This window comes from Suricata suricatta, chromosome 4 (genome assembly GCF_006229205.1).
Source record: "Suricata suricatta isolate VVHF042 chromosome 4, meerkat_22Aug2017_6uvM2_HiC, whole genome shotgun sequence".
Classification (NCBI taxonomy): Eukaryota; Metazoa; Chordata; class Mammalia; order Carnivora; family Herpestidae; genus Suricata; species Suricata suricatta.
In genome coordinates, this window is record NC_043703.1 from 109,344,297 (window position 1) to 109,364,393 (window position 20,097).

The window sequence follows — 20,097 nt, forward strand, 5'->3', positions numbered from 1 at the left end:
TTACAAAAACCTAAAGGTTCAACTCAAAGTGTTTAAAGATTATGTTCCATTGACATGAGGGAGGAGTAGAATGAGGCCACTAAAATGTTTGCATTGGGAAAGTATATGGTGGAATGGGAAAGTACTGGCCATTTAGTATTGCTTTCTAAAGGATGTCACAAAGTAATACGTACTATGTGGTTTAAACTTAAAAATGTATATATATTGACATAGGGAATGGACAAATTGTGAGATATTCCTACAATGCAGTACAAAGTAGTAATTTAAAAAAATCCATTCAGGGTGCCTGGGTGGCTCAGTTGGTTAAGCATCCGACTTCCGCTCAGGTCCTGATCTCATGATCTGTGGGTTCAAGCTCCGCGTTGGGCTCTGTGGGGACAGCTCAGAGCCTGGAGCCTGCTTCAGATTCTGTGTCACCCTCTCTCTCTTCCTCTCCTCCTCTCACACTCTGTCTCTCTCCATCTCTCAAAACTAAATAAACATTAAAAAATTAAAAATAAAATAAACCAATTAGCCCTCATGTATCAGCTAGGTAGAGCTCAAAACTATAAGGTCCAATGAAAAATGTTTCAAAATGATGTTATTTTTTTTTAATTTTTAATGTTTATTTATTTTTGAGAGAGAGAGAAAGAGACAGAGTGTGAGCAGAGGAGGGGCAGAGAGAGAGAGGATGATACAGAATCTGAAGTAGGATCCAGGCTCCAAGCTGTCAGCACAGAGTCTGACGTGGGGCTCGAACCCACAGATGGCAAAATCATGGCCCGAGCTGAAGTTGGATGCCCAACTGACTGAGCCACACAGGCGCCCCTGATGCTAGTATTTATAAAAAGATTAAAAACATAGAAGATAGTATCACATCTTGATTATAAATATATACTATTTGAAAAACACTTAGAATAATAGTACCTGGCATATAATAAGTGCTTGTGGCAGGTTGCATTTTCCAAGATGGCCAGAACAATGTTTTGCATCCTAAATAATCTTCCTACAATGTGACATTCACATTTCTCTCCATCAAAAAGTAGAGGAGGGAGGGTCTATGTTCCCTCTTTTTGGATCTGGGCGGGCCTATGACTATTGCCAAAATAATGCCGTGTGACTTCTGAAGGTAGATGAGAACAGTCTCTCGCAGAATCCAGCCACCATGCTGTAAAGAAGCCCAAGCTGCACGAAGAGGCCACATGCAGGCATTCCCGCTGATGGCCCCAGATGAAAACTTTGCCAGCAGCCAGCATTAGCCTCCAGGCCAGTGAGTGAGGAAGCCAGGATGACTCCAGGCCCAGCCGCCATCTGATTGCAAACTTAGGAGAGATAACACCTCGCTGAGCCCAGTCAACCCACAGAACCGCGATAGATAATACTACTATTGTTGATGTTACTTCGGGCCAGGAATTGTTAGGGCAATTTGTAATGCAGCAGTAGGTAACTTTATGGTGTTATAAAAGTGTTTATTAAAATAAATAAAGTTATAAAAGCATAAAAACAGAAACAGGAAGGGCACCTGCCAAGCTCATGATAGTAAGTACATCAGGGAAGGGAGGGAAGCAAATTGAGACTGGAGAGGACTTTATATGTTAGTTCTTTAAATACAAACAATTAAATGGCAAAATTAAATACAAAATATGATACAATTAGCAATTGTTAATTCTAGGTTTGTAAGTTTTTAATAAAGAAATTGTTTGTTTGGTTCTGCAGCCCCTTAATACACACATACACCTTGAAAAAGGAGATACAGTTATTCAACATGGACTTTAAACCTAACAGGTTTAATTAGTGCTATATTGCCTGACAGAGGAGGTCTGGAGGCCTGAGAGGTTCCCAAGTGTGCTTGCCAGTGTGGAGAAGCGCCCAGGGGCCAGGAGCATAAAGAGGCTGGGGGGGGCGCCTATGTCAGCTCTGTTTCCCTCACAGTCGAAGGTCAGCTGTGAAGAAGGAAAGTGACTGTGTATCCTATTCCCACCTGGCCTAACTCTGTCTCTGATGCAGTAATGTTAATAACACAACCCCTCTGGAATGGGAGGGAGGGATGCGGAGGCACAGGGAGATTTTCCTTAGCACTCCTCTAAACACAGGGACCCAACCAGAGCATCACGGACACCTTACGAGCAGACACTTTTGTGTTGCATAAGATCAGGAGGAAATGAGTCCTGTTGAGAAAGGTTTCAGAAGACTAGAAGGACAGAAGGAATGAAAACTGATTCTCCATCAAAGCGCTGATGTTTGCAGGTAAAGCCTTTGGCTATCATGTGTCCTCATACTCGAAGCAGAGCAGCGAAGAAGGATAGACAGTACTATTCTGTTGCCTAAGAAAAATGTATGATGGCTATGGAGAAGACAGCACAGTGCCGAAAGAATTCCCTGCCACAGTATTCTCAAACTGCAGTGAAGGGCCAGGGTTTTTCATTTCCAGTCGAACTTGAACTGACACTTTTGCTAAATGAAAATAAAGCACTAGAAAAATAACTATGCTTAGATTGCTATAAAACTTCCTAGATGCGTACTCTTGATTTCTGTGCTTGTGTTTTCACGGACGGACAAAATTACAGTTTGCCGATGGTCCCAGTCAACGTGTCTCACCTTGAGTAGCACTGCCCTCCAAGGCTGAGTTAGGAAAGGTAAACCTCACATTGCCCAATTTCACAATAAACAGGTCTCTTATAAATGAAAAACCATAGAAAGGCAGGAATTCCTTATGACATTCTTTAATATTAAAATAAAATCCATTCAATTTCTCTGGTTTATTTTTCAAGGAAGTTGGGTCATCCCAAGTAAGTATATTTTAAAAGGCTTTTATGGAACACATTAAGACAGGCTTGCGTTTTGTAAAACTCAAGCCTAAATTTAGAATATGACAGTTGGAGTCTCAGAAGTCAAGCTATTTTTTCTATCTGGCAATTATTAATTGATCCACCAGTTAATTAATAAAAAAAAAAAAGGACAGAATTCCCTGCTCGTTCATCCAGAGCATGGGTTGTCAAAATTGTTGAGCATAAAATTTCACTGCTCTTGAGACATCTTGCACCTGCGTAACTGAGCCAGGCGCACCTGTTTTTCAAGACAGCTCCAAGGACAATGCATCCAGTCAGGCTGGCGAGAGAAGAATGAGTTTCACGCAAGGACATGCATTTGGGGCTTAATGAGGCACACAGGATTATTATTTATAACACAATCAACATACGCAATTTATGAAGTGATTAAATCTTGTCCCTGAGGAGCTCACATGGATCCGGGCCAAGATGGCCCAATTATTTAGAAGATTTTTTTCTTTTCTGTCATAATTTGCTCTCCTGTGACCAAGAAAGGGTTTGAACTACTGTGAGATAAAATTCAAGGCCATAATGGCCTTTGTTTTCTGCAAATTAAATGGTGGCAGAAAGAAAGACTTAGCTTAAAAAGCAAAACAAATTAAAAATAACCTCACCCTGAACCCCCAGATGGGGCCATGCACATTTGGATCTTTGGCTTATCATCCTTAGTATTTTTATATCCTTCTTATTCCTTAGGACTTTACATTTACATGGTTGTTATTCTTCGAAAGTATTTTTAGTTACCATACCAGATGCTTCCAGCCTTTCTGGATGGGCAGTGTAGTTATTATTTCCATTTTGTGTGGCAACAATAAAAATATTTGGCTTGGGCACCAACCAGTCCAAATGGGGCATGAACCAATCAGAAGTGACTAGCAGGCCACTCCCAGTGCGGCTGGAGCAGAGCCCGGGAGGAAAACTGGCCCTGCTTATTTGTGAGAGGAGGAAAGAGATGGTTAGGAAAACTATGCCTGGGGTCACATAGTCAGTATTTTCTATTTCGAGGTAGTGGGACTGCCTCCAGGCTATCTGACACCCAGTCTGAACCCCCACCCCCATCATATATGTCAGCACTTAAAATAATGCTGAAGCTCCAAAATGAGTAGAGACGATGGTAGATAAGTTTCTTTCATGTCACTACAAAAGGGAAGGAAGAAGGAAAGGAGGGAAGGCAGGCAGGCAGGAAGAAAAGATAGACAAACAGGAAGAGAGAGAGAAAAAATATCAGAGCCCCATAATCATTATTCTTTATGAGGACTGGAAATACAGCAACACCGTGATCAACTGTTTTCAAATATCGGTTTTGTGCTGGTTGATTAGCATTGTTCAAGGCACTGTGTTTAGTGCTGGCTTTCTCAACAGTGGCACCAGTGACCCTTGATATCATGGGCCGCATCACTCTTTCCCATGGTGGCTATTTTGTGCAATTGAGGATGTCAAGCAGCATCGTGAGCCAGCAGCAGCCTCCTAGTGGTGACAACCCAAACTGCCCTCAGAAGACAGTCCTTCAATGGAAAACGCCGGTTTAAAAAGCGTGCCATGTGACACTAAATATATTTTCAAACTCAATTCATTTTATACCTGAAGGTCAAAAGTTGTAACCAAGAACGGAATTTATATAAAGAAGAAAATACAAGGCATTTCATTTCATCCAAGGGAACTCTGTAATTTGATTAAAAAAAAAAAAAGTCCCGGTGCCCATCCTCTGACTGAACTGAGAATGCAAATGGAATTATTAAACTCAGCACCCAAGGGCAGCCATCTATCTTTGGACTGTGTGGCTCACAGACCTAGCAACGGCCGTGTGGTCTTCCACCCATTATGAAACCTCGAATGACATTTGGTATTTATCTAACATTTCCAATCATTTCTTATATTTGTTTTAGATTTATAACATATTTCCTCTCATTTTCCTCTTAGGTACAATAACTCTACCTTATCTGGGGGAATTTACTCAAGTTCTTTTTAATTTTCTTGTGCAAGTTATTTTCAAACTACTTCGAGGTAACTGAATACTGCTCTGTGAGTAAGAGACAGCCCTTTCATCTTGCCCATCAGTGCTCACAGAGGCCAGTTACATGTTGTGTTCACAATAGCCAAAAGGTGGGATCTACCTAAATGCCCATCAACGGCAAACAAAATGTGGTGTATACACACAATGGAGTATGATTCAACTTTAAAAGGAAAGAAGCTTTGACAGTGCCACAACATGTATGAACCTGAGAACATTATGTTGAGTGAAATAGGCCAGTTGCAAAAGACAAATATTGCACAATTCCCCTCATATGAGGCACCTGGAATAGTGGAATGGAGAGACACATGAAGTAGAATGGTGATTTCTGGGGAATTGGGAGTTTTTCTTTAATGGGCATAGAGTTTCTGTTTGGGATGGTAAAAAAAAGTTCTGGAGAGTGATACAGTGATGGTTTGCCCAACAATGTACTTAGCATCACTACACTGTACATTTAAAAGAATAAAAATGGTAAATTTTATATATGTATTTTGCCACAATAAAAAATCAAATCAGAATATTCAGCAATACAAAAAACCTCTAGGAGTGACTGGATGGCTCGATCATTTAAGCTTCTGACTCTTGATTTCAGCTCAGGTCATGATCTCATGGTTCCTGGGTTTGAGCCCTGTGTGGGGCTCCACACTGTTAGTGTGCTTAAGATTCTCTCTGTCCCTCTCTCTCTCTCAGCCCCTCCCCCCTCTCAAAATAAATACATAAACATTAAAAAATACTCATGTACAAAGAGAAAATGTAATCATCATACCTCATTCACAAAAATCCTCTTCTCTGGGATAAGGGCATGCCATCAATGTAATATCTGTAGACACACTCATTGTTCTTTGGAATCTGGTCAAAAGTGTTTCCAGATGTCCAGCTGGGCTGTGTTTGTGGCCATACCAACCATTTCAGTCATTCCTAAAATCCAATGGATAAGGCCAGTCAGTCCCACGGGAACTCACTGAACTAATTTGGACAAATCAAAAGAAAGAGCTCACTTTGTATTTTTTTTTCTTGGAGTCCCAAACTTGGACTCAGTTCATTAGCCTCAAAAACTATCCAGATAAACAAACAAAAAACTACTCAGCTAGTTAAGAGTTAACATTTTTTCTCTCATCCACTGGAAAAGCAAGGTATAAGCAACACCCCATTTCTTTTCATTGCACAAAATCCTATTAATAAATACTTGACACTGTATGGAATTGATTTGTCAGTAAGAGAAGATATTGAGTGTCTCTCTCTAGATATTGAGTGACATCACATACAAAATCATACTCTATACTACTCAACTGAATTAAAAGTTGTACAGGCGTTATAAATGTGGGATGAAGTGCAATCAGTATCCACTGACGTATAAAACAGGGCATTTATTGTTCGGTTATTGCCGGTGTAGACACCCACTTCCACCACTGATCCTACATCCAGGTTAGTATTAGCTAGTATGTGTTTGCTTATGTGTAAGGAACTTTTATTTTGTAACAGAGAATGTATAGAGGAGGTCTGGGGAGGGGGAGAGGCTGAGGTAAAGGATATAGTTAGAAGTTGATGGAACTCTTCAAAAGAGACTTTGAGACACCTGTCAAAACCAAGGAAGGAAGAGGAGGAGGCCCCTTCCTCCAATTTCTAGTTGCCCCACTGTTCTTGAGCTCTGAAAACTGGGTATGTTAGGAGCATCCAGAAACCACAGTTTGGGGTAGGAATCGGCAGGAGGAGGGGTCCCACCAGGAGGCTACAGACAGTAGCTGTGGACAAGGGGGTCCAAATCGAGAGAAGAAAATGAGGGAAGATGTCATGATGGGCGTTATTGAAGCACCCTTTTGTTTGCTCCCAATAGTAAAGCAGGGTCATGGTGGGGGAAAGAAGATGGGAGTTTTTTGTTTTGTTTTCTTGGAGCACAGTGATTCATAAAAGTCAATGGATACTGAATTACATATATAAATGGTTTTACTTAGTCCCTATAACAAATCCTGTGAGGGTAGCATTATTTTTTTTAACGTATTTATTTTTGAGAGGGGGGAGGGGCAAAGAGAGGGAGGGGATCCAAAGAGGGCTCTCTGCTGTCAGCACAGCAGGGGCCCAAACCCATGAACTGTGATATCATGACCTGAGTACAAATCGGACACTTCATAGACTGAACCAGCCAGGTGTCCTGAGGATGGCATTATTATTCCCATTTTACAGATGAAGAAACTGAGAGTCAGAGAATGTAGGTAACTTTCCTGAGACCACTTGACTCTCAAGAGGCGGAGATGGGATCAGAACCCAAGTATGTTTGACTCTAAACCCTGTGTCCTTAACCACTGTGCTTCACTGCTTCCTGATATAGAAGACAAGGACAGGTTTGAAGCATCAGAATTCTGAATGTTGCTCATTGCCCCATTTTATGCATTAACTATTACTTTATGAAACATTGTTAAGAATTCTTCAGGTTTTATAGACCCATACCATTTTGTCACTTTGTTACTAAATGCTACCAAAAAAGACTTCTAGTATTTCTTATGAGTTCACACATTCTCAGTGATTGTTTTTCTTTTGTATCTGTCCTTCTATAGTACTTGAAAAATGCCCTAATGAAAATGGAAGCCAATAGCCTATCCCAAATGATTGTAAGATAAGATTGTTTAAAGACAAAATTCCCTTTTCATGGGGATGAAAGGTACAGCATAGGGCATTCAGTCAACCTCAGAGTTGGCTGGTGACAGACCGCAGCCACACTTGTGGTGAGCACAGCGTAATGTATACACGTGTTACATACATAGCTGATCGCTATGGTGTACACTCAAAACTAATGTAACGTTGTGTGTCAACTCTACTTCGGAAGAAATAAATAAATAAAGACATTTATTTTAGAGGCACTTGCCCTCTAAAGTACAACTCTAAAAAATTGCAGAGTGCCTCCACACACCTCCTACTTTCTTTGTAACCTGAATACATATATACTCGAAACACTGACAATTATGACTGCATCATATATTGTTTTGTTGATCCCTCTGAAATGTGTTTACATTTTTGGCTTACTTTCTCTTCCATAATGGGTTCCCGTATCTTAGTTAAACACACTCCAAGTATTCAATAGAATACGGCAGAATGACGCTGGAGCCTCTTCGGTTCTCTCTCTCTTCCATTTAGCTCACCTATTAGGTTGCATGATGTCTTCCCCTAGAATGTTAACACCAAGAAAGTGGGCCTAATTTTGCTCTCTGCTGTCTCTCCAGGGCCCAGAATGGCCTCGTCAAGCAGGTGCCGGATACATGTTGGCACAATGAATGATAAATAGATGTATCCAGACTCTGAACGAAAGGGGATGGGGTGTTTTAGATACAAATGGAATAAAACTATGGAGACTACCTTGCCCCTTGGAACTACAGGCATTATCTCTGGAGCCAGCCTGTGCTCTGGTGAAAATTTCTAGTCTGAATGATCCAGCAGTGACCATAGCCCCCTTACACTCCTTCATCTTGTATTTTGGAACCCAGCTTCTGGATGATTCCTTGGGTCAGAGGCCCACCACGGGTGCAGTCAGGAGGACCATGGAGGAGGAAGGTCAGTGTCAGCAGACACCATGGCTGGCATATCCTCTACTTTGCTTTTTAAAGTGTAATCCCTGGATTGGCAACATCAGCATCACCTAGACCTTGTTAGAAATGCAGGCTCTCAGGTCTACTCCAAGTCCACAGAATCAGATTCTGCATCCTAACTCCATCCCTAGGTGATCTGTAGAAACATTAATGTTTACAAAGCACTGTTATGCAATACCATGCGGGCAGCTCCCTGCCAGGCACAGGGCTGACCATCTTACGTTATGCCCCGCACAGCCTTTCAGTAGCATCCTTTACCTCGGTAGAACCATTCTTAAGCCCTTATTTTATTTTTGTTGTCCAAGCAATAGAAGAGCTATTATTTATTGAGCTCTATGAAATTTTTGTCCTCTTTTTTATACATGAGGAAACCTAGGATAAGAGATGTTACACTGCATGTTCAAGAGCACAACTGTGAGGCCAGGACTGCCATATAATTCCGAAGCATTCCTCACCACACTCAGAGGCTAAATTCTTATGTCTCCATACGTTAAACAATTTCCTCAAAAGGAAAAATACCAAAAGATTTTTGGGGGTGCCTGGGTGGCTCAGTCAATTAAGCGTCCAACTTCCACTTAGATCATGATCTCATAGCTTGTGAGTTTGAGCCTCACATCAGGCTCTGCGCTGACAGCTCAGAGCCTGGAGCCTGTAGCCTGCTTCAGATACTGTGTCTCCCTCTCTCTCTCTCTCTGCCCCTTCCCCAGCCACACTCTCGGTCTCTCCCCCTCTCACAAATAAATAAACACTAAAACTTTTTTAATTAAAAAAATATATTTTGTTTCACTTCTAGACTTTCAGAGTTGAAGTGAAGTGGCCTCAGTTCCTCTCTGGCTTGTCCCTACCTAGAAGAGGAACTAACAAGCCTTGGAGAAGCTTCGGCCAAGCACTTCCCTGCAGTAGGCTCCTTAAGTCGGGGCTCCTGACCCTGTTGCACTTGAGAATTTCCGGGGAGCTTTAAAAAATGCCACTGTCTATACTCCATCCCCAGATATTCTGAATTAATGAGTACAAGCTTTTCTTCTTCCTTTTTCTCTTCCTCATAGTCTCCTTTTTTCCCCTCCTCCTCCTTCTTCTTCTTAAGTTCTGTAGATAATTCTCATGTGTATTCAGGGTTCAGAGCCTGTGCACTAATACCAGTGAAGCCTATGACTCCCAGACACAAGCAGGATACAAGTGTCTAAGTATGGCTCTGTTGAAGGCCTCTTGCTGACTTCCTGGTGCCACAGCTTTCTGATGAACTAGATTACTAGACATTTTCCTGATGTGATACAAGCCAATTTGCAGGTAGTTTCTATAATTAGAGTTTATTTGGTGGTACAGATAAGCAAATGGACACAAAAATAGTGAGTAAGGATGGAAATCACACTGGTGGTTCCCATTAGCTGGTGACTAACTCCTTCAACATTCCTGGATAACTCTCATGCTCCAAAGGGAAGTCTACCACAACACTTATCAGGGCCAGTAGGTCATGTCAGTGGTGTCTCTGGGTCATTAAAAAGCCTAAAGAGAAAGTTCAATCCACTAGGAATTCTGAAAACCTACTGAGAAATGAAAAGCATATTTTATTCATGGGGCTGAATTAAGCCTGAGTGCTTCAGTGAGAGATGACAAACAAGAACAAACACAAAAACCATTAATTTCAGCCCTACACCTTTGAGGAAAGATGGTAAATACTTTTTGCCCAGTAAAACAACAGTAATATAATGTAAAAAGATGTGTTTATTTATTGGCTTATTGTTATTATTAGTTGTTGTTGTTGTTGTTGTTGTTTTGATGAGGGGAGGGCAAAGGAAGAGGGGAAAGAGAGAATCTTAAGCAGGCTCCATGCCCCGTATGGTGGCCAACAGGGGGCTCAATCTCATGACTGGACATCATGACCTGAGCCAAAATCAAGAATCAGACACTTAACCAACTGAGCCACCCAAGCACCCCTATAAAGGGATATTTTTAAAAGAAGAGGAAGAAGGAGAGAAGAGACCATAACAATACAATTTTGGAAATTGGAAAGCAGGAGTCAAGGAATTGAGTAGAACAGAGAAACCTAAAGGTAATGATGTCAAAATTCTCTCAACCAGTTGGCCCAGCCAGATCAACCACATGGAATTTGTCAGTAAGGTCCACATATTCACCCAATGCTTCAAATTATATTTTCAGTCTCCCCAGTCTCTCTTTCAAATAAGAGCTTTGCAAGGTTGGGAACAAGACAGGAACACCCACTTTCACTAATTCTATTCAATATTGTACTGAAAATTCTAGCCAGAGTAATTAGGTAAAAAATATATATATGGCACTCAAACTGGAAAAGGAGAAGTAAAATTATCTCTTTTTTGCAGATGACATGACCCTAATATATAGAAAATCCTAAAGAATTAAAAAAAAACCTATTAGAGCTAATAAATGAATGCAGCTAAGTTATAAGATACAAGACAGGCGTACAAAATGAATTGTATTTCCACATACTAGCAACAAACAATCCAGAAATGAAATTAAGAAAACAATTCCCTTAATACTAGAGAGAATAAAATATCCAGGAATAAAGGTGACCAAGAAAGTGCATGCTTGTACTCTGACACTAAAAAATATTGCTGAAAAAAATTAAAGAAGACCTACATAAATAGAAAAACAACCTATGTTTATGGACTGGAAAACTTAATATTGTTAACACGGTAACACTACCCACAGCGATCGACTGATTCACTGCAATCTCCATCAAAATCTCAATAGCCTTTTCTGCAGAAATTCACAAGGAATTGTAAGAGACCTCAAAGAAAGTCAAAACGATCTTAAAAAAAAAAAAGCTGAAAGACTCACACTTACTGATTCTAAAACTTTCTACAAATCTACAATAATCAAGAAAGTGCGTATTTGCATACAGAGACATGTAGATCAATGGAAGAGAAATTGAAGTCCATACATTGATGGTCAATTGATTTTCTACAAGAGTGCCAAAGACCATGTTCAATGGGAGAAAGAATAATTAATAATTTCTTAAACAAATTTTTCTGGGACAACTGGATATGCACATGCAAAAGAAATAAATTAGACCCCACCTCACACCGTACGTGAACATTAGCTCAGGGCGCCTGGGGGCTCAGCTGATTGAGCATCCAGCTCTTGACATCAGCTCAGGTCGTGATCCCAGGGTCTGGGATTTAGCCCCGCATCAGGGTTGGCCCTGAGCATGGAACCTGCTTAAGATTCTCTTTCTCACTCCCTCTGCCCCTCCCCTGCTCACTCTCTCCTTCGCTGTAAAAATAAGATAAATCTTTAAAAAACAAAAATCTTAAAATAAATCAAAGACCTAAACACAACTGCTAAAAGTATAAAACTCTTAGGAGAAAACAGGAAAATCTGCATGATCTTGGGTTAGGCAGTGGTTTCTTAGCTGTAACACCAAAATCATAAGCTAAAAAAATAGCTAAATTGGACTGTGTTAAAATTTAAAACCTTTGTGTATTAAAGAACATTACCAAGAAAGTGAAAATACAATCTACAGAATGGGAGAAAATATTTGCAAATCATATATCTGATAAGGGTCCAGTGTTCTAGAATAATTTAAAATACAATTACAAAGCAACAACAAAAGACAACCCAATCAAATAAAAGCAGACATCTGAGGATTAACAGACATCAGGAAGCTTCTAATGCTAAACTGTGGAGCAGGACACACAAACAGAAAAAGGAAACTTGTGGGAAGCAGGGATGACGTAGGGAGGAGGCAAGCAGTAACCACGATACAAGAAAGGATGCTACTGGGGAAAAAAAGAAAATATTCAGAGAATGGTCCTGGGAATTAAAATTTTTTAAATGGAAATAATGACCTCAGTAGAAGGTTTGAAAAATAAAAAGAAAGTGTCAAAGCTGTCACTTAAACCTGGGTTAGACTGATTCCACAGCCCATGAAAATAGAAGACAGGTATTTCAGATATGTTAATATCTAACCTGAATTACGAACTTGTATTTCCTTGTGATGGATAACAGAGCATCTGTTACCCATCAGATATATTGGAATATATATTGGAATTTACTGAATCATTAGTAGACCTAGAGGCAAATTACTACTTTTATTTGCTCTGGAGACATAAAAAATAACAATTTCTAGTTTCAATGTCTTTAAGAAATCATCACGTGCATATTAGGGGGTGCCATTCATACAAATGATGACTGGCTAAAACCTGACAATATATATGGGGTTTTGTGTTTATTTGCTTGTTCTGGCATGAAGATCTCATTCTGGAAAAATATAAGAAAGCAATATCCTAGGATTATGGAATTTTGAAGTTAGGAGGAACCCTAGGTTTCATCTAACCTTGCTTTTTCACCTCAAATACATGAAAAATGAAGCTAGTTAGTTACTGAACTGGGACTGGAATTCAATTACGTGAGTTCCAAATCTGCTGCCATTTTTGATCTATAGAATATTAGAAGTAGAAACAGGAGCATCAGTGCCCCCATATAATTTAATATACATATAATATATATATTTAATAAATATAATATATATTTAATATATATATAATTTAATATCAGGAACCAGTAACTAGGTCATCTGCTTTCACCTAGAATATAATGAAAAGGAGGACAGAAATACATAACTTTGTCTCCAAGCTGTAGTGCTTATGGAAACCAAAGATCAAATTTCTAATTGAACTTTTCCTATATATAATTACCAACAAGTGTTTACTGAATGCAGAATACATAACGGTACATGAAGCCACCAGAACACAGAGTGAAGTACAAACAGAATTGTTGTGCATCAGCTGTCTGCACACTATTCAACGTCATTTGGTGCAACATTCATTAATATAAATGAATAAATAGCTTAGGAATGTAATATGTGAACTTAAATCCTCTTGCAGTTAAACCAATTGAACAACTGACTTTTTGTGTGGCAGTATTTTTTTTAATATATAGTGAATAAACTGTAAGGAATCATAGCAAGGAGAAATAGAGCCCGTCTAGGCTATTGAAGTAAAAAAATCCTTTCCAACATTTTTTAAATGGCCTCTTATTATAACAGATATAGTACATGTGCAGTGAAAAACCTCAAAGGCCAATAAGCAAAAATAAAAACCAGAGGTCATCACATTGAGTGCATATTCTAAATCCTTATCTTTGTAATTATTAACTAAAATTAGATTCTGTTCTGTCCATTTCAGTGACTTTTATCTTAATTAACTCCCAGATCCCAAACTGTCTTTATCACTTGGTTTAACCAAGAAGATTCAGTCCAGGACTTCCACTGCATCTGGTTACTTGGGCCTTCGAAGCTCTTTCAATCTACCCCGGTCATGTTGAGGCATGATACTGACTGAGCACAGAGACTTGGCTGATTGTCCCACTTTGTCGGTTTTGCTTGCTTGTGTGTATTAGCTTGATCCTCTCTCTATGCCCTGTATTTCCTGCACACTGTAAATTAGATCGAAATGCTTAACATATTCCAATTAAACATTTTCGGCTAGACTGCCATTGGCCATATTGGTACTTCCTTGTATCACATCAGAAGACATAATATCTGGGTGCCAAAAAGGGTAGTTACAAACGGCCTGCCATATGCCCAGTCCCTAGCTGTATATGAGCAAATGCCCAGGCAGAAAATGAGAATGTCTCCAAAACATGGTTTGCCACATTAGCTTTATCATCCTCTCTTACAGAGGTCAGACCCTTTCCTAACCTCTGTTCAACTTACCTCTATACAATTCATTTCCACTTAGTGCTTTATTTGAATCGTGTTTTCCTCTGAATTCACCAGATATGATGTCCTAATAGAAAGGGGAGAGATGAGTACAACGGATAAGATGAACTTAGTCTATTCCATAACCACTGGGTTTTCATTCAATTAAATATTTTGTTAATGCTTATTCATATATTTGGAGAGAGAAAGCATGTGTGAGTGGGGGAGGGGCAGAGAGAGAGGGAGAGAGAAAATCTGAAGCAGGCTCCACTCTCAGCGAGGAGCAGGGCTCAATATCACTACTGTGAGGTCATGACCAGCAAAGAAAGCAAGAGTCAGACATTTAACTGACTGAGCCACCCAGGCACCGCTTTATGCATTTAAAACTATGACATTTAGTTTAAGAAACCAAGAAAGGCACTTAATATGTCTATGAATACGGTCAACCTAAAAAAACACACACACAAAAAAATGGGGGAACACTCCACAATAGACTATTTTTAGTAGCAGAATTACTGTAGGAAAGAAGAGTGCTGCATTGTATAAATAGCTTTCCCTGGGAGTATAATGATAACTCTGATTCTGCTATATTAAGGAATCAGCAAGAAAGGTTGTTATCAAAAAGAAATTTTTTTACACTGGCCCAAGGGACTAATAACATTTAGGAAGAACCCAGCTTGTTGCTGAATGTGGAATATGAGGTGGTGAGTTTCAGGGTGAATGGATATCAGCGGTACATCTTCCGATCTCACAGGACACTTGCTGAAATCCTGCCAGGTCAAAGGCGGATTATTCTTGCTCTGACTCAAGTCACACTCACATATTGAGTAATGTCATTTCAGTTTGAGGAAGTACAAAGTGAAATCAATGAAACAGATGAATTGATAGTTGCTCCAAGAATTGCAACATACAGAATACAAAGATCAATGAAATCATTCATAGAAGAGGCCATTCACAGACAGCTTTGTGCCATCATAGTCAGACACTAAAGACCAAGCTGGAGTGAAAGTGAAGCTCGGGATTCTGGATTTAAAGAGTTTTGACTTAAGTTTAATGTATGGCCCAATAAAGCCACATTACATGGGTTCTTTGTTCAAGCGATGCAATCAGAGTGTGACTATTCATTCAATTCATTCATTCTGCAAACATTTGCTGCGTGCCAGGCTTCATATTGGGCCAGATAGTGTTTTAGGCACAGGGCATTTGACAACAAGCAAAACATCCCTCTCCTCACCAAGCAGATGTCCAAGTGGGAGAGAGAGAGCATAAATATAATATTTAAGTAAATTAGGTTGTGTAGTAGAAGGTGGTGAGAGCTACAGGGAATAAGAGCCGGGTGAGAGGGATCTAGTGTGTGTGGAGGAATGGGCTTCAATTACAAGAGTAGGCTTTGTTAAGAAGTAACTATAAGCAAAGACTTGGAAAAGGAGCAAAACTTTGGGGGGAGGAGACTTCTAGGAAGAGGTAATAGCCAGAACAGAGTCCCAAGAAGGCAGGAGGATCTTGGCTTATTCCAGAAACAGCAAGGAGGCCAGAGGGACCAGAGCACAGTGGGTAGAAGGGAAGAAGAAGGAAGCTACAGAGGGCCTGAGCCTGTTGAAGGATTTCAGCTTCCACTACTTCCTTGTTTACTCTGGGCGAGACTCTGCTTTTGAGTAAAGAAGGAACACAATTTGAAATCATTTTAAAAGAGTCTCTCTGGCTTTGGAGTTGACCACAGACTGAGAGGACCCGGTAGAAACAGGGAGATCGACTGGGAGTCTCCTGTAAGGGTCCAATGGTGGAATGGCAGTGGCTTAGACCCGGGCACAGAGTGGTAGTGGCGAAAGTGACCACTGTCTAGGCATGCTCTGCAGACAGAACCAACAGGATTTCCTGAAGGACTGGATGCGGACTGGGATAGAAAGACAAGAGTCAACATATCTCCAAGGTTTTTGGCCTGAACAACCACAAAAAAATGGAGTTGTCATCAAGTGAGGTGTGGAAGCTGCTGACGGAGCTGGCTTTCAGCAAGAAAGGCAGATCGGGTCTCAGTGGGTATGTTACTTTGACTTCCAAATGCGGAAGCCAGAGGGCAACTAGATACGTGAGGCTGGAGTTCAGCAGAGGGGTCTGGGGAGGACACATAATTTGGGAGTCAGTGTAGATGCTGATTTACTTATTTCTATTCTTTTAACATGTACAGAAATGTACATATACTTCTACCTCCCTTCAGTAATTATTAACATCTTTCCATTGTAAGTCTATATTTCTCTATTTAGATCTGCTTTTATTTTGTTTGTTTAAACAAGCCAATTGACAGTTGGAGGCATCTGGTTGCTTACTTCTGAACATTCCTGCATTCCTGACAGGAATATAAAGTCGCAAGACTAAAGGAGATAACAGGGGAATGAATACACATAGTGAAGGAGCCAAGGAAGAGGCCCTGGGCATACGAAGGGTAAAGGTTCTAGAAGAGGAAGAACCAAGAAGGAACAACCACTGAGAGACATAAAAACCAATAGAGGGTGCCTGGGTGGTTTAGTCAGTTAAACGTCTGACTTCGGCTCAGAGCAGGGGTTTGTGAGTTTGAGCCCTGCAGCTCTCTGCTGTCAGCATGGAGTCAGCTTGAGATCTGCCATCTCCCTCGCTCTCTGCCCCTCCCCCACTCTCAAAATAAATAAACATTAAAAAAAAAATCCTTAGCACAAAACCAGACACTCCAAACAATGGAACAGAATAGAAAACCCAGAAATGGACCCACAAACGTATGGCCAACTAATCTTTGACAAAGCAGGAAAGACTATCCAATGGAATAAAGACAGCCTCTTTAATAGGTGGTGCTGGGAAAACTGGACAGCAACATGCAGAAAAATGAACCTGGACCACTTTCTTACACCTTACGCAAAAATAAACTCAAAATGGATAAAAGACCTAAATGTAAGACAGAAAGCCATTAAAATCCTCGAGGAGAAAGCAGGCAAAAACCTCTTTGCCCTCAGCCACAGCTACTGCTTACTCAACATGTCTCTGGAGGCAAGGGAAACAAAAGCAAAAAATGAGGGAAAGCCATGGAGAGACCAGGGGAAGAGAAAGAGAAGCTGAAACTGCTCAGAGAGCTGTCTCTGGAGAGAGAAAAACCTTGACCTGGGACGGAGAGGGATCCTATCATCCCATCTGTAACCTCAGAGCGTCTGGAGTGAGATTTATTTTTCTCTAGCTGTGGTGCTTTCCTTGGGCTGGGTGCCCTGATGCCAGGCGGCGCCAGGAGAGACTGCTCCCTATTCCCCCCACCTGATCCTGGCTAGGAAGCCTCCGGGCCTGCGGGAGTACATGTCAGGTGGTATCATTAAAGTGCGTGGACTAAGATCTGGAAACGAGGCGGGGCTTGGGAAATACAACTCGGCCCACCTTGGCTATGCCCGTGGCACAGGGAGATGGGACCCAAAAGAGTAATTTGCTTGGTACAAGAAGGGACTGGGGGGGCCCATTTTTCTCCCCACAACCACCAAGGCGGGGCCTCAGGGAGCGGCGTTGGGGACCCACAGTGGAGCGGAGACCTGCCTATACAGAACCATGCCCATTTGCCCTGGAGCGCTACCTTTTTTTTTTTTTTTTTTTGTGGAGCCCAGGGGTAAGACCAAAATTGATGCATTGCCATGATTAACTCTAGATCAATTCTTGCTATTCAGATATATTTTCCCTTATCTCATTCTTATTTCTCCCCTCAGCTGGACTGGACACTCTGATCATTGGTTTGTTTAAACAGTCACATTTAATATATTCTCTTAATGCATATTCTACACCTCCATAGCTACCTTCCTTTCTCTCTCTCAAATAATCAGATTATATAGTTTCTTTGGGGGGGAACATTATCTTCATTTTTTTCTTCTTTCCTCCTACCATATTCTCCTCTTTCTCTCTCTGAATTAAGCCTTTTAGTTTCTCTGCCTGCTCAATGTTCAATTTTGTTTCCTCCCCACCCCTGTCACTTCTCTCTTTGTATATGCTTTTCCATCAGCACTGCCTCCACCTTGCTCTTTATTTGTAGCCAGGATTTCTGGTTTTATGCTTTTAGACTGTCCCTTGTCTTTTGTTGTTTTTGTCCCCCCGATTTTTCCCCCTTTTGTTTGCTTTTTGTTTTATTTGCCTGTGCATTTACGTGCTTTTGTTCTATGTGTGTTTGTCTGTCTGTTTCCCTTGTCAGGGCTACCTCAAGAAACAAGCCAAAGTACACATGGTGGAGAGTCTCAAAAATCAATACGAGCAGAGAAATAAAATAGCCAAAGGCACAACAAGAGAGACCAAGGGACACCATTAAAAGAACACCTCTTGAACAGACAAGCCCTGGACAGTCAATGAGCCTCCTTTCATATAGCAAGACTCACAGGTGCTGAGTGCATAACAAGCTTTTAAAACTGACAAGAGGTTCTGGAACAAATTATAGCTGAGAGCTTCTCCAATCTGGGGAAGGAAACAGACACTGATATCCAAGGGACACAGAGAACTCCCCTCAGATGTAAGTTGAATTGATCTTCTGCATGATATATCATAGTGAAACTGGCAAAATATAAGGATAAAGAGAGAATTCTGAAAGCAGCTAGGGATAAAAGGGCCCTAACATAAAAAGGGAGACCTATCAGGGTGGTTGCAGACCTATCTACTTAAACATGGCAGGCCAGAAAGGAATGGCAGGAAATCATCAATGTGATGAACAGAAAAAATATGCAGTCAAGAATCCTCTATCCAGCAAGCCTGTCATGCAGAATAGAAAGAGAGATAAAGGTTTTCCCAAACAAACAAAAATTGAAGGAATTCATCACCGCTAAGCCAGCCCTATAAGAAATCCTAAGGGGGACTCTCTGAGGGAAATGTTGCAAGGATTACAAGGTACAAGAGACACCACTACAGGCATGAATCCTACAGAGAACACAATGACTTTAAACCCATATTTTTCAATAATAACACTGAATGTAAATGGACTGAATGCTCTAATCAAAAAACAGAGGGTAGCAAAATGGGGGGAAAAAACCCAAAATCCATCTATTTGCTGTCTACAGGAGACTCATTTTATTTTTTTTTATTAAAGTTTTTTTTATTGCTTTTTATTTTATTTTTGAGAGACAGAGAGAGACAGCTGGAGCAGGGGAGGATCAGAGAGAGAGGGAGACACAGAATCCAAAACAGGCTCCAGGCTCTGAACTAGCTGTCAGCACAGAGCCCGACGCAGGGCTCGAACCCACGAACCGCGAGATCTGACCTGAGCCGAAGCTGGACGCCCAACCGACTGAGCCACCCAGGCGCCCCTGGGAGACTCATTTTAGACCTGAAGTCATCTTCAGATCGAAAGTAAGGGGATGGAGAAATATCTATCATGTGACTGGAAGTCAAGAAAAGCTGGAGTAACCATACTTATATCAGACAAACTGGACTCTAAAGTAAAAGAAGTATCAAGAGGTAAAGAAGGGCATTATAGAGGCACCTGAGTGGCTCAGTCGGTTAAGCATCCGGCTTCGGCTCAGGTCAGATCTCACGGTTTGTGGGTTTGAGCCCCGCATCGGGCTCTGTGCTGACAGCTAGCTCAGAGCCTGGAGCCTGTTTCAGATTCTGTATCCCCCTCTCTCTCTGACCGTCCCCTGCTTTAGCTGTCTCTCTCTGTCTCTCAAAAATAAATAAAAAGCATTAAAAGAAGGGCATTATATAATAATCACAGGGTTTATCCATCAGGAAGAGGTAACAATTATAAACATCTACACACCGAATTCGGGAGCACCCAAATACATAAAACAGCTAATGACAAACAGAAACAATCTTATTGATAAGAATGTGCTAATTGCAGGAGGTTTTAATACTCCACTTACAGCAATGGATAGATCAACTAGACAAAAAAAATCACTAAGGAAACAATGGACCTGAATGACACATTGGAACAGATGGGCTTGTCAAGATATATTTAGAACTCTACATCCTGAGACTATGGAATTCACTTTCTTCTCAAGTGCACATGGTACATTCTCCAAGATAGACCACATACTGGGTCATAAG

The 20,097-nt window shown here is 40.8% G+C and overlaps 1 long non-coding RNA gene across 1 annotated transcript; it reads right to left on the reverse strand.

The window, feature by feature from the left end:
• Positions 1-2,686: 2,686 nt before the first annotated feature.
• On the reverse strand, positions 2,687-14,154 carry LOC115289019. The gene is made up of 3 exons (XR_003907341.1): positions 14,089-14,154; positions 5,585-5,736; positions 2,687-3,087 (listed from the first exon to the last, which is right to left on the reverse strand). It is a non-coding gene; the product is annotated as an uncharacterized LOC115289019 (long non-coding RNA).
• Positions 14,155-20,097: the final 5,943 nt, after the last annotated feature.